This window comes from Benincasa hispida, chromosome 9, assembly GCF_027475165.1.
Source record: "Benincasa hispida cultivar pf3 chromosome 9, pf3_genome.v1.1, whole genome shotgun sequence".
NCBI classification, from domain to species: Eukaryota; Viridiplantae; Streptophyta; class Magnoliopsida; order Cucurbitales; family Cucurbitaceae; genus Benincasa; species Benincasa hispida.
The window spans coordinates 14,364,094-14,378,192 of NC_143486.1; positions in this window are offsets into that span (position 1 = coordinate 14,364,094).

Below are 14,099 nucleotides of genomic sequence, written 5' to 3' on the forward strand. Positions count from 1 at the left end.
AAATATCCCCCTCCCCCCCCCCCCCCCCCCCCCCAAAAAAAAAATAAATAAAAATAATAAAAATAATAAAAAATAAAAACAAAAGTGCAGACACACTTGTTATCATTATATAGTGTTTTCCAAATAGTCTTTTAGTTGCTCCTTCGTTATGTTATCTCCACCATCCACTACAGATTTGATCCAAATCAAAGCATGACTTCCTGCAAGCAGAGAAAAATGGGAAAACAACATATAATAAGAACTTATAAAAATATATTAAAGAATGTTGCACATCAAGAAAATATATCCTCTATTCTTCAATGTTGCACATGTTCACAAACTTAATATACAATTCACTAGGCTACAGAAATTAGCTTTTGCTTGAGGAAGCCTGCACATCTTCACAAACATATTAAATGCTTGGTGAAGCCTGCAATCCACCCATTCATTAGCTTTTGCTCCATATTTGTGTGGGATTGCTTAAAAACAAGAAATGAAGAAGGCTGGAAAACTTGTAAGAGTAGACTACCTTAAAAATATTTTTTTCAACTTATGGACGACATCTTGTTCTGAGACTAGGTCTCCACATTTACAAAGGACATCATCATCTTCTAAGAAGTTGTTAAACCATTCCAAAGTCTGAACATCATTTTGTTCTATAAACTAGTTCTCCACATTAACCAAGAGGCTAACAAACCTACCAAGAACGGTGATAAAGGTCAAACAACAGTAATTAGATTCAAACAAATTGCAGAAAAAGGAGCATTAAACAACGAGCATAGTTGAACCCTCACAATTAGGCAAATGACCAAACCCCTGTTGGAAAGAAAAAGACTTAAGTACATCCTCATATGAAAATATAGAAACAAATATTAGATATGAAAAGTGAAACAAGTCTAGGGCAGACCACATCACTATTCAAAAGCACATCTAGCAAAACAAAATTCAAAACTAAGTGTCTTAACTCAAAGAATTAGAAATTTGAACTTGGAGATATCATCTTCAGTAACCCATACCATTATAATAAGATTTGATCTCCGGATCCTAATTATAGTTGTCTTACCTTCTTGTGTAAGTTCCCAATCTTAATAATATCATATTGCATTTCATCATTTTTTTCCTACCAAATATGCAAAATACACACACAATCAATACAAAGTCATAATGGTCAAAATCAAATGCCTAACAAAAAAGAATTCCAAAATTTATATCAGAATTAAATAAGATTGAACAATGGATCAAACAAGCAGAAATAAGCAAATAAGCTTTCAGTATCACAAAGTTACCACGAAACTATAAACATGTCACACCCACAAACTATACATCCAAGTGTCTAAGAAAGAAGCCAAAACAAATAATATAGCCTCAAAACTTACAAATAAATAACATATCATATTTATCTTAACTACCTCATCATTGAAAGTAGCACAACTATAAATGTTACATTATATAAACATGGGGTAGGAACTCATACCTTGTCTTTTATCCAACCTTTCCAACTAAATAATGCTCTTTGACCTGTTTACATTACCAAAGTGACTGAGGCTTAAAACATGTCATGTTTAATTCTTAAGTTGATAAAAAAAAAACAAAAAAAAAAACAAACTTTCATAATCACAAAGTTACCACAAAACTCTCATTCTAAACATTTACCATCATAGGTTAAGCAGTACTTGCGAGCAACAAGAATCAATGTCTAATGGGAAAAAAACCTCTACACATGGAAGAAAGATTGATATCTTGTTTGTGAACAAAAACTCTCAACTTTGAAACTTTCACACTTACATTTGTAAAATCCATCCAACGCCAGTCATTTCATGATATCATCCAAATTCTTGAAGAGCTTCATTTTGAAGGAACTCTTGAACAAGAGTATCCATGAGCGTTTATAAATTGTGTTCGATCGTTTAATGTGCAGGTGTGCGATGGTTTAGAACAATGGGCACTATCGTATAGGCTCTCAACGTTAAACAATCGTGAAGTTTTCACACCGTGAGTAAATTTTTGAACCCCTTACAAAATGAAAACAATTTTCATTTTATTCTTCAGTTACAAAAACTGAAATCAATCTTCCCACTTCCGCACGATTTAGGAGAAATTATCGGCCAATTATCTCATAACCACCTATTTAAATAAATAATTAATATAATCATTTATATTCTTAACCTATAGTTTGATATCATATATCCACTATAGTAATTTCTCCTCTACTTGATATAAATCATATTTATATCCAATTTCCTCCAAAATAATGTATTTCATACATTTAGTCAATTATATCATAAATAATTAACCAGTTCAATTATATCATATATTATCGAACTCCCTCTTGTCAATTTGAACATTTCAAACGACTCAAAAACTTATTCTCAACTTTATCCAAGCTACTAACGGGACCTTATGGACCTGTGGCTCGAAGCTCCAACGGTACGTGAATAGCTGACTAAACTCTTTAGCGACAAGATCCACCATCCGTTCACTGTTAGAAATTCCACTAAAGACCAACAATTGAACTCTTCTTACCACAGATATATTTCTATGTCCATCGGATATACCAATCATGAGTACGATGATCCTTCACAGATGCTCGTAAGTACAGTTGGGCCAATTTACCGTTTTTCCCGTGTAGTTACATCTCACTCCTTAAGTACCATTGATCCCTCTAATGAACAATACAACATAGTCTAACTATGTGTGAACACCTCTCAGGCCAAGAAAAAGTGTGTGGCGCCACATCGTTCAAGCCCTGGAATCAGCCTTTAAGGGAGTCATCTATCTACTTACCCCTGCTTCGGGGAAGAAATGAATTCTATCTTGTGTAGCTGAGTTTCCAGCTCCCAAATTAGACAAATTCCCAAAGTGATAGGTTTGAGTCGGCGACCTAGCCACTCGCACCCATACAAATCAAAGAACCACCCTCAATGGCAAAAGTTCCTAACTCACTCAGGATTGAGGTCATGTTACTTATAGTCATCCTAATGAAGTGAAGTCTCTGTCATGAATGGTGTTATATAACGAGACGTTAACACTTCGTGGTCAGGTCTTATACAAACTCTTTGTATAAGACGCCCCCGCTTACATGTCCCCTATATGAATGATCAGGATCAGACCATCTATGACAAGTCACAACACTTGTGACCATTCCACAAAACGGGTCGCATCCGTAGCACTATCAGGATAAGGTTTCCCTCCTATATCCATATACTACAGACCCTTTTGGTTATCACTTAAGACATGATTCACTTGTATGTCACCACATACATGCTTAAGTTACATCCAGATAACCAAGGATTTTAGGTTTATTGGTTTGTGGTAAAGCAAATAAAATAATTAACTGAGCAAAATCAAAATGTGAAGTAAATATCATATATTATACATCACAAGCGTTCGTACAAACTGTTTACAAACTACAGGACACGAGACTTTAGGGCATCAACCCCAACACATTTACCATTTTATTACAAAATTGGACCAACTGCAAGAATTTCCTCAGCCAGTTTACTGTCCTTCTCCACTTGGTAAGTATAGATCCCTTCATAATTCTACTTGAATAGCCCCCCCCCCCCCCCCCCCCGACCACTTTGTTCAAAGGATCACAAACAAAAAATGTTTACAAAAAAGGATTGAAAGTGAAAATATGATCAAAATTCATATTCAACTAACCGTGTTTATTGGGAATGTGCATAAATGGTATATTCAAGGCAAAATTCTTGTAGTGAATGTGTTGGATCTAGAGTTCCTCAAGAAAAAGCATAAAGAGGTTTTGTTGCACCTGCAAAACAAGAAAACTCAATAGTTGAATAAATGAGAGAATCTTTCTTTTCAAGTTCTTGAAGAAGGGAAGCTTGGTTACCTAGATATGAGCTACGAAGACGATGAAAAATTTTCGACAGCATACGATGCCACAACAAAATAAAAAATTTACCTTGAACCTGTTCAAAGAAACACATGCCCAATAATATTCCACAACCACTTGTTCTCAATAGAATTATCAGAATGCCCAAAAAAAGAATATTCAAGAACACATACATCAATAAACAAATTTAGCTCGCGATGTACTTCAAATCCAAAAAGTTGTCACAAAAACAACAATGATTTACAAAAATTCTCCTTGTAGGTGTCTACAGACATTCAAACATAAACAACAATGATTTACAAAAACTCAGATCTGATTAATCACTTGACTTCAAATCTCAAAAGTTGTCACATGGGCATTCGATCTTATACCTCCAAATTCATGGACTCAGTTCCTATCGATGAAAAGAAAAGCCAAAAAACAAAAACTCAGCAAAGTTCAAAATTCCATCAATCCAAACAAATATCAAAATAAACCACAAAATCTATAGAAAGAAGTGATTTCAAAAGCCAACAAACGCAAGTAGTTGGCATAAGAAATGAGAACTCTTAACAACCATCTATCAAATAAGAAACGAGAACTCTAAAGATTAATTTCGAGGTATATTTCGAGACTCGTGTCCTACACTACCCTACGTGAAGAATGTCTGAAGAAACCTACAAGGAGAGTTTTAAAGTACTAAACTAGAACAAAAATCTTGAAGTAAACAATCCCAAATACCTATTTTGCCTCTTTCTTCTTCCACTTATTCAATGTGTCCACTATAGAAACATACCCATTTTTCCTCTTTCTTGATGTCTTTTCTCTACAATCAAACGATATAGAAACTAAAAAAAATCCACAAGCAAGTTTTAGGGATAGAAAACAAGAATAAATAGACACTCCAATTGAACTCTACCAACTAAGGGATTGCACAACTACACTTGTTACTGTTGGCCTACCTACAATCATTTGGCTACTTGAGCCAAGAAAAAGAACATTATTCAATATCAACCAGAAAAGATAAATCCATAAAAGAATACTCATTAAAGCTTGCTCAAGATGAAAGACATAGAAGAACTATAGTCAATAACAATACAGAAACTCACACAGATAATAAAAAACAAGTAGGCAAGGTATTAACAGCAAACATGAAAAAATCAGCAAAACAATATTCAATTGTGACAAGACCAAAGGACAATAGAAACTAACAATAAGAACTTGAATAGAAGCTACCAAATGATGATATATTTTACGTTTTCTTTCGTTAGTCTGAAGCAATTGTTCTTACTAAATAAAATACATCACTATACATTTTAGCCTCATCTATGACAAGCTAAAAAATGCAACTTCTCATATTGTAAAACAATTGCTTTTTAGGAGCTCTACTATATTTTGTCACACTATCATAAAAAATAAAGCTCTTATATTTATTCATCTAAAAACTTCTTTACAGCCCATCAAATTAATGTTTAAGTTGAATTAGGAATGGAAGTTTGAAGAGTGTGTGTAATACTAGAAATTTTAAAGGGGGAAAATGGAAATACATTTCTCAAAGCAAGGGAAGAGAGGGTATGGTTTTCCGTTGATGGTGTGAGCGTCGGAGGCTTAGGATGGAAGTCCCAATTTGTTGGCTTGATTAACTAAGGTTTCAACATCTGAGTTCCACCATTCTCCTGTTTTTACAGATTTGTGGGTTACATCAATTGTGTATGTCAAATATCAGGAGTAAATAAAAGCAACTGTCACAAAAATCTTTGATCTCATTTGTTAGAGCTCTATTTTCAAAAGTTAAAAGGTATCTATTAAATTTTTTTTTCTTTCCGGGGATTTATTTTCAGTCAAATTTTAAAACTGAGAAGTAGAGTATTGAAAATTACGGGGATATTTGGCCAAGAACAATGTTAGTTTTAAACCGACATTAAAGATCCGCTTTTTTAGAAAAAAAAAAAACAAAACTAACATTATACATCTGATTTCACTTTTTCAACTGACATTAAAGTCCAAAATTCTTGTAGTGAAATTTCATCGTAAGGACTTGAGATTTGATTCAAATCAAATGGATGCGTGTTTTGATAAAGCAGAATGAAAAAGGAGTAATGATAGGACTTTGATTTTAATATTCAAGATGAAACTTCCTCTAATTTTTCATATCCAGGTCAAATGATAAAAAAAAATTAAAAACAACCATTTACATAACCCTAAAATTTCATATACTAAAGTATATGTATATTACCTAACTAATTATAAAATTTGTGAGTACGTACATACATGGCCAAAATATTTGTACGTACCTACAACATAATGTAAGTATATATGTATGTACATATTTGGTAAAAAAAAAATGTACATATGTATGTATGACCAAAATTTTAAAATAAAAACAAGTTTATTTTCTTAAAAACATTGATTCAAATATGACATTGATTTTGAAAACATTTTATAAAAGTACATAAGAAATCATTAGCAAGAATATTTCACAAATATTAACAATTTAATCCAGTCTTTCAAGCTTGATCTTCTTCGAAGACATCAAGAGATTGATCTTCATCATAAGCACTTGGAATTTGATTCAAATCAAACGGATGAGTGTTTAGATCAAGGAGAATAAGAGAGGAGTAGTGGTACAACTTTGATTTTCATTTTCAAGATGAAACTCTCTCTAATTTTCCATATTCAAGTCAAACGATGAAAATAACGAAAAATAATAATTATACGCTAAGAAGCACAGATACAGATACAGATATATGATATGGATACGATACGATATGGCGATACGTTGATTTCTAAACAACTAAGATACGGATACGTCAAAGATACGTTTTATATATATATATATATAATGTCTAGTTAATTATTATAAAATACTTATTTTAAGTTAGATTAAAATAGATTCAAGAAGAGAGTGAAAACTTGAAAAAAAATCTAGTAACGTCGAGTGATTGTTGAGCAACTAGAGTAGACGGTAGAAAAAAAGTAGAATATGAAGATTGAAGAATGAAGTTGTGGATGAAGTGGGTGTAAATCAATGATTGAAATAGTGAAAGAAAAGGGAAAAACGAAGATTTAATTATGTTTCGAGTTTTTTTTAAAAAAAAATTATTATTATATTTTTATCATTTTTAATTTATTTTATTTTGGATTGCTCAATTTAAGTGTACTTTTATATTTGGAAGTGATTTTAAAATGGTTGAAATCACTTTTGTCATTTTCAAAATCACTATGAAACATGTTTAATTCTTCAAAATTAATTTTGATGATATGAAAATTACATTCAAAAGTGTAAAATTGAAAACTAAATTAATTTAAGTAATTAAAAGTATGTTTTTAAGTGATTTTTAAAAATGAAAACAGTGATTTTTTATGATTTTAAAATCTCTCCTAAACATGCACTAAAATAAAATGGATTGTGAGTTGGGTTTTTTAAGTGGTTAGGCTTAAATTTGAAAGAAAAAAAATGATTCCCATATCTCCTTTACGTATCACGTATCTGGAAGCAGATACGCGTATCTGAAAATTAAAAATAAAAAAATCAGATACTTCAAATCACGTATTAGACACGTATCTACCACATATCTGAACGTATCCGTATCTGATACTGATTCTCTGCACAATTAAAAATATCTGTGCTTCCTAGATTATACGTAACCCTAAAATTTCATATATAAAGTAAATGTATATAACATAAACAGTTATAAAATTTTGGTCAACAAAATGTATATGTTTATTATATATATACTATACGTACGACTAAAATTAATGTTAAATAAAAATAATTTTTTTTTTTTTTTTACTTTTGTAAATGAGGAAAACTGTAATGGGCTAATTTGGCTTGAATTTAGTGAATTATATGTGAACATGTCTCTTGCATGAAATCAATAGAATTGTCTTCTTTTTTATTTTTCATTTCTTATATTCTCATTTTTTTTTTCTTTTTTTCTTTTTTCTTTTTTTTTTTTTTTGTCGAATTTATTGAGTTTTGGCAATGAACCATATTGTACATTGATCAAATTGATTTATAAAAATCTTAGATAGTGTGTAAAAGTTCCAATATATTTATTAACACCAATAATTCAATTTGGTGAGGCACAATTCCTCACAAGATGATTTCATAAACTTTTTCATCAAAAAGATTATTACAATTTTGGATTTTGAACACACAATTAACCACCTACAGTTTTACAATACTTGAACTCAATAACAACAAGAATTTATAAATTTGAATTGGAATAATAATTGTTTAAGTGTGCTTATAAGTAATTGATAGGGGTGTTTAAAAAATCCGATGACCTGAAAAAACCGTGCAGTTTGGGTTGGGTTTAGGTTCAAATAAATGAAAATTTTATGGGTTGGGTTAGTTCATGGATTCACCTAATATAACCCGAACCAACCCGAATTTATTATTAACTTTAAAATATATATTTTTTATTACTTATAACACAATTATTTAAACATATATTGATTTTAGTTTTATTTAATTCCAATATTTTTTGAATAATTTATTTTTCAACAATAGTTTCTTTGCATTTTAGATAAAAAAAAATTTCACCATATAAATTGAAATTGAGTTTTTAATCTTAATTTAATATATGAAAACGATTAAATTATATTTTTACAATTTACGTTTTGTTTCTTTTTAGAACAAAATTTTAAATAAATGACCCGATTAACCCGAACTAACCCAACCCAAATATTTCATGGATGGGTTGGGTTGGGTTTACTTTTTAATAAACGTCATTTGGGTTGAAAAAATTTACAATGAATAATTGGATTGGGTTTAACAAGTTGTTCAACCTAACTCAATCCAATCCATGAACAACCCTAGTAATTGACCTATATTCTGCCATTCCTAATTCACATTTATTAAAAAGGAAAAAAGGAAGGTCTTTTGTTTAACTTAATTGTCAAGTTATATTTTGAAATCCATTTGGTTGTATTACATCGAAAATTTAAGTATTATTTTCGTTCGTTAGTTGTGCTATTTGGTATTATTTTAATTTATAATGAATAATACTCATAAAAAAATTTATATTAGAGATTTAGAATATATATACCCAATTGAAATGGTTAAATTTTTTATAAACGAGATTTGGAATATATATTTCCAGAAGGGATGTTATTTAAAAGAAATAAAATAAAAATCCCTTTAAGTTTTGAATAGAATAAATTTGTTTTCTAACAAAACTCAAGAATAAGAAGAAAATTGTTGTCTTAAAACTCTCTTTGAATTTAATTATTTAAATTTGTTTGGATTAAGTGTCTTGTAAATGAGAAAAGGGGTTTCGACGTAAAAGACCTTAAAATAGGGGGTTTATATTACATTATCCATAGATATTCCTCCTGTTCACGTCTATCAATATTTTTCTTAAAAAAAGAAAAATCATTGACTCCCCACTTCCCCTTTCTCCTTCCTCCTTTTTTTTCTCCTTCCTCCTTCATCTCTTTTCTCCTTTCCATTGGATATGGCCGACCGTCGCCGCCATCGATCACCAGTCCGCCATTTGCCACCACCATTCGGTCGACCACCGTTGCCACCATTCGCCTATTGTATTCGATCGTCGACTTCCACACACCACCGGTCGTCTTTCCATCATCTATGGTCTCTCTCTCATCTTTCTATCACTACCTCCCTTCCTCTGTCCACCTTGCCACCGTCAACAACGCGCCTGCCAAGATCCATCCGCCACCTCTCTCTTTTTGGGCCACTAACCAGTTGTCGTCACATTCTTCCTCAAATCCAGCACGTGGAGCAAATCTTTCGACGCAGGGCAAGTAGATCCGACACATCTTTCGGCGTGGCGAGCAAATCTAGCACGAGGCATTTTTTCCAATGTCGAGCTAGGAGATATGACGTAGGGTGATTTTTCCAGCATGGGGTTATTTTTCCGGCGTGGGGGTGAGCAGTTCCAACACGGGATCAACGTTTGCATGGGGTTTTAGATGATGACGGTCGACAGTGATATTTAGGGTGTTTTTTTATATATACTATGATATAGATTGTCATATGGGGGTTTTTTTATATGATATACTATTGTATGGTGATTTTTCGTTTTCGATATATAGGATGGTTTTATATATATATATATTCTTCGATATATAAGGTGATTTTCTAATATATACTATGATATATAGTGTAGTTTTTTTTATATAAGTATGCTTTATATATATTTGTTTCCAATCTTACTAGTATATTTTATATGTTGGTTATAATATTTGCAAACTTCTAAAGCAAATGTTCTAACGTATATCTAAAATTAACCATGAATCTAAACTATAGTATATATATATATCATCTTACTAGTATATTTCATATACTGGCTTGAATATTTGAAATTATCTAAAATAATGTTCCAAGGTATAGAGACATACATATCAAAGCAACGGAATATCGATACTTAATTAATTGTGCATATATATCATAATACTTGGGATATATACATCAAATAAACAATGAAATATATTGACATACATATCAAAACATATTTGAGTCCTAAGTTATATTTAAAAATAATCATGAACATTTGAGTAGATATCAAATATATTTACCAGTATATTTCATATACTTTTTAGAATGTTTCCAAATAAACAATGGAATATATTTCATGCACAAGTAAACAAACAATGGAATATTTCACATAATATAAAAAATGAACTTGAAAAACAAAATAGTGATTTATGTCGAGAATTGAACCAAGGATATTTGTAATACTAATAGAATAAGAGAAAAAATCTAAAAATATATTACATGTTTAAAATATTTGCAAATATGAATGAATTGACTAGTCAATCTTTGAATTTTTTTTAATTTTCAATTTAGCCCTCCCTTGTCTTATTTTGTTGTACACTTTTTTTAGTCTTTTTATTTTCATTCTTTTCTTTGATTTTTGCTTCTTTCCTCCTTTTTTTCATTTTATTTTCTTTCTCAATTTTTGCTTCTTCTCCTTTTTTTTTTTTATTTTCTTTCTTCAGTTTTTGCTTATTCCTTTTTTTATTTTTATTTTCTTCCATTTCTCCGATTTTTACTTCTTCCCTTATCTTTTTTAATTATTTTCTTTTCTTTTCTTTCTTGCTTCTTCCCTTTTTTTTTCTTTTTTTAATTTTTCTTTCATTTGTCCGGTTTTTGCTTCTTTTTTTTCTATTTAATTTTCTTTCCTTTTTTTTCAGTTTTTGCTTCTTCTCTTTCTCTTATTTTTAAAATTTTCCTTTCCTTTATTTGAATTTTTTCTTCTTCCCCTCTTTTTTCACAAAAATTATGAGGTTGAGTTTCATACACAGGATTTGAAAGTACTCAATTCATAAGTGACTTAACACCAGCATGTCAATCATCAAGTTTGATTATTATAACAAATAATAAATATAAATAGCAAATGAAAGTCTATCAGTGATAGCCACTAATATTTTCTATCATTGATAGCTTAATCTTCAATTATATTTTCGTAGTTAATAGCCAGTTATAGAAATTTATCATTGATAGCCAACTTAGTGAATTTAATTAATAAAGTTGAATCTCGAACTAAAATGTAAGTGGAATGCCTAGAAGTTATCATGATAGCATGTTACCAATTATAGAAGCTAATACTAATAACATGTTATCGATGATAGAAGCTATCTGATAGCACGTTATCAGTGATAGAAGCTACCTCTGATAGCACGTTATTGGTGATAGAGAACTATCACTGAGAGCATGATATCAGTGAGATCATTGATAGCATCTTATTAGTGATGTTATCAGTGAAAGAAGTTATCACTAATAACCACAATATGAGTGATGTTAGTGATATCAGTGATAAAATTTAGGTGATATCTATATATCGAGTTTCTTTCAAAGGTGATAACCAATTAGAGAAGTCTATCATTGATAGCCTTAAGTGTTAATATTTTAGAGTTGATTCTAATTGATGAAAGTTTATCAGTGATAACGACTGATAGTTGCTATCAGTGATAGCCATGATAAAAGATTATTAGTAATAACTACTATGGTAATCAAAGTTGTTGGTCTTCTTTCGAAGTTGATCACTATTTATAAATCTATCATTGATAGCCACTGATAGCCTTAAGTAGTAATATTTCAACGTTGAATGATAGCTGTTATAAATCTATCATTGATAGTTATAAAGATTATTAGTAATAACTACTATGGTAATCAAAGTTGTTGGTCTTCTTTCGAAGTTGATCACTATTTATAAATCTATCATTCATAGCCACTGATAGCATTAAGTAGTAATATTTCAATGTTGATTCCAATTGATGAAAGTGAATCAATGATAGCTACTAATAATTGATATCAAATTAAAAGCTAATATTTCAAGATTATATTAATTTTTCGCAAATTGAAAGCTATCGCCGATAGCAACTTTCATCGATAGCAATTGATAGAAGCTATCAACGATAGCAACTGATAACAGCTATCAGTGATAGCTTTTAATTTGAGAAAACTGGGAAGAAGCGAATAAAATGGTGGTTAGGCATGGGCTTTTTAGTCTTTTACCATTTCTTGATCTATATATGCAATTATTTTATCTTTGTATTACATACTCTATTATTTTGGGCTTGAATTTTATTTATGCAATTAGCCCTTAAATCAATCTCTAATTTGGTATATTTCATATATTTGTTAGAATATTTTCAAATACCTAACAAAATGTTATGAGGTATATTTAAATAACCATGAATTCGAAAAAAAAAAGCAATATGTGAAACAACGAAAATAGAAAATAAAATTTCATTAAATGCGTCTTTTCTCTCCAATTAAATTAAATAAAGGAAAAAATCTCAAATTACTCTCTCCATTTGAAAATGTTAAAAAAAAAAATCATATTAAATGCATTTTCTCTCTCCAAAAAAAATGTAATTTATCTCTTCATCATTAAGAAAGTTTCGTAAATAGAGAAATATATATATAAATAAAAAATAAAAATAAAAAAATAGAGTAAATTTGTCCAAAAATAATACTAAAAATCTTTCTTGAAAAAATTTAAAGTTAGACAATTTTAAAAAATATCATCCAAAGATGATTATTTATATAAAAATCTCACGAGAAAAACTGTAATGGACTCATTTGACTTGAAGCGATGTTAGACCCAAGCCCATGGAGGTTTTTTTTAGAAGTACAATTACTGGGTATAATTATAACGAAGGAAAGATTTAAAGGTTTAATAATGTATTCATTGAAGAGATAAAAGGTTAAATTGGTTGAAGAAAATCAATTAAAATTTAATTAGAAAGGTCTGGTTTGATAACCATTCTATCTTTTATTTTTTGTTTTTGAAAATTAAAGCTAGATATTAATTCCACCTCTCAATTTTTTCTTTTGTTATCTACTAATCACGAATGGTTTAAAAAAAACAAGCCAAATTTTGAAAAGTAAAAAAATAGTTTTCAAAAAGTTGTTTTTGAAATTTGAAATTTGTTAAAAATTCAATACTTAAAAAGTTACAAATAAATGTAGATGATATAGGCTTAATTTTTAAATAAAAAAAATATATAAAATGGTTATCTAACAAGACCAAAATAATTCAAATATGTGGACATTTTTTGAAATATAGTAAATTAGACTATCCGGCTAAATGTTTATGTCAAATCCTGACTTGGGATATGCTATGAGTATGATAAGTAGGTTTATGTCAAATCCTGGGAAGGAGCATTGGAATGCAGTTAAATGGGTGCTTCGATATTTGAAAGGTAGTGCCAGTATATCATTGTGTTTTAGCAGGGATTGTGATAAATCAGCACTGTTGGAAAGCTTCACAGATGCAAATTATGCTGCAGACCTTGACAAAAGAAGGTCTCTATTAGGTCACATTTTTCGTTTGTTTGGTAATGTGGTCAGTTGGAAGGTTGCTCTACAGTCAGTTGTTGCCTTGTCTACTACTGAGTCAAAGTATATTTCAGTGGGTGAAGCTGTGAAAGAGGCAGTGTGGTTGAAAAGAATAGTTGGTGAGTTGTTGTCACAGGAGTTCATTCCTATCATCCGTTGTGATAGCCAGAGTGCTATTCATCTTGCGAAGAATTCATCTCATTACGAACGGTCTAAGCATATCGATGTCAAATTTCATTTTATCAAAGAAATTGTGGCCCAGAAAGATGTTGAACTGGTCAAGGTTCATACAGTTGAGAATTTGTCAGATATGTTAACTAAGGTTCTTCCAGCCCATAGGTTCAAATACTTATTAGATGGGCTGAATATTAAATCTGGATGATAGGAAGATTGGAGAATCAGCTTGACACTTAAATATTCTTGTTATGAAAGAGATTTGTAGAAAATAACAAGGTATTTAAATGGGTT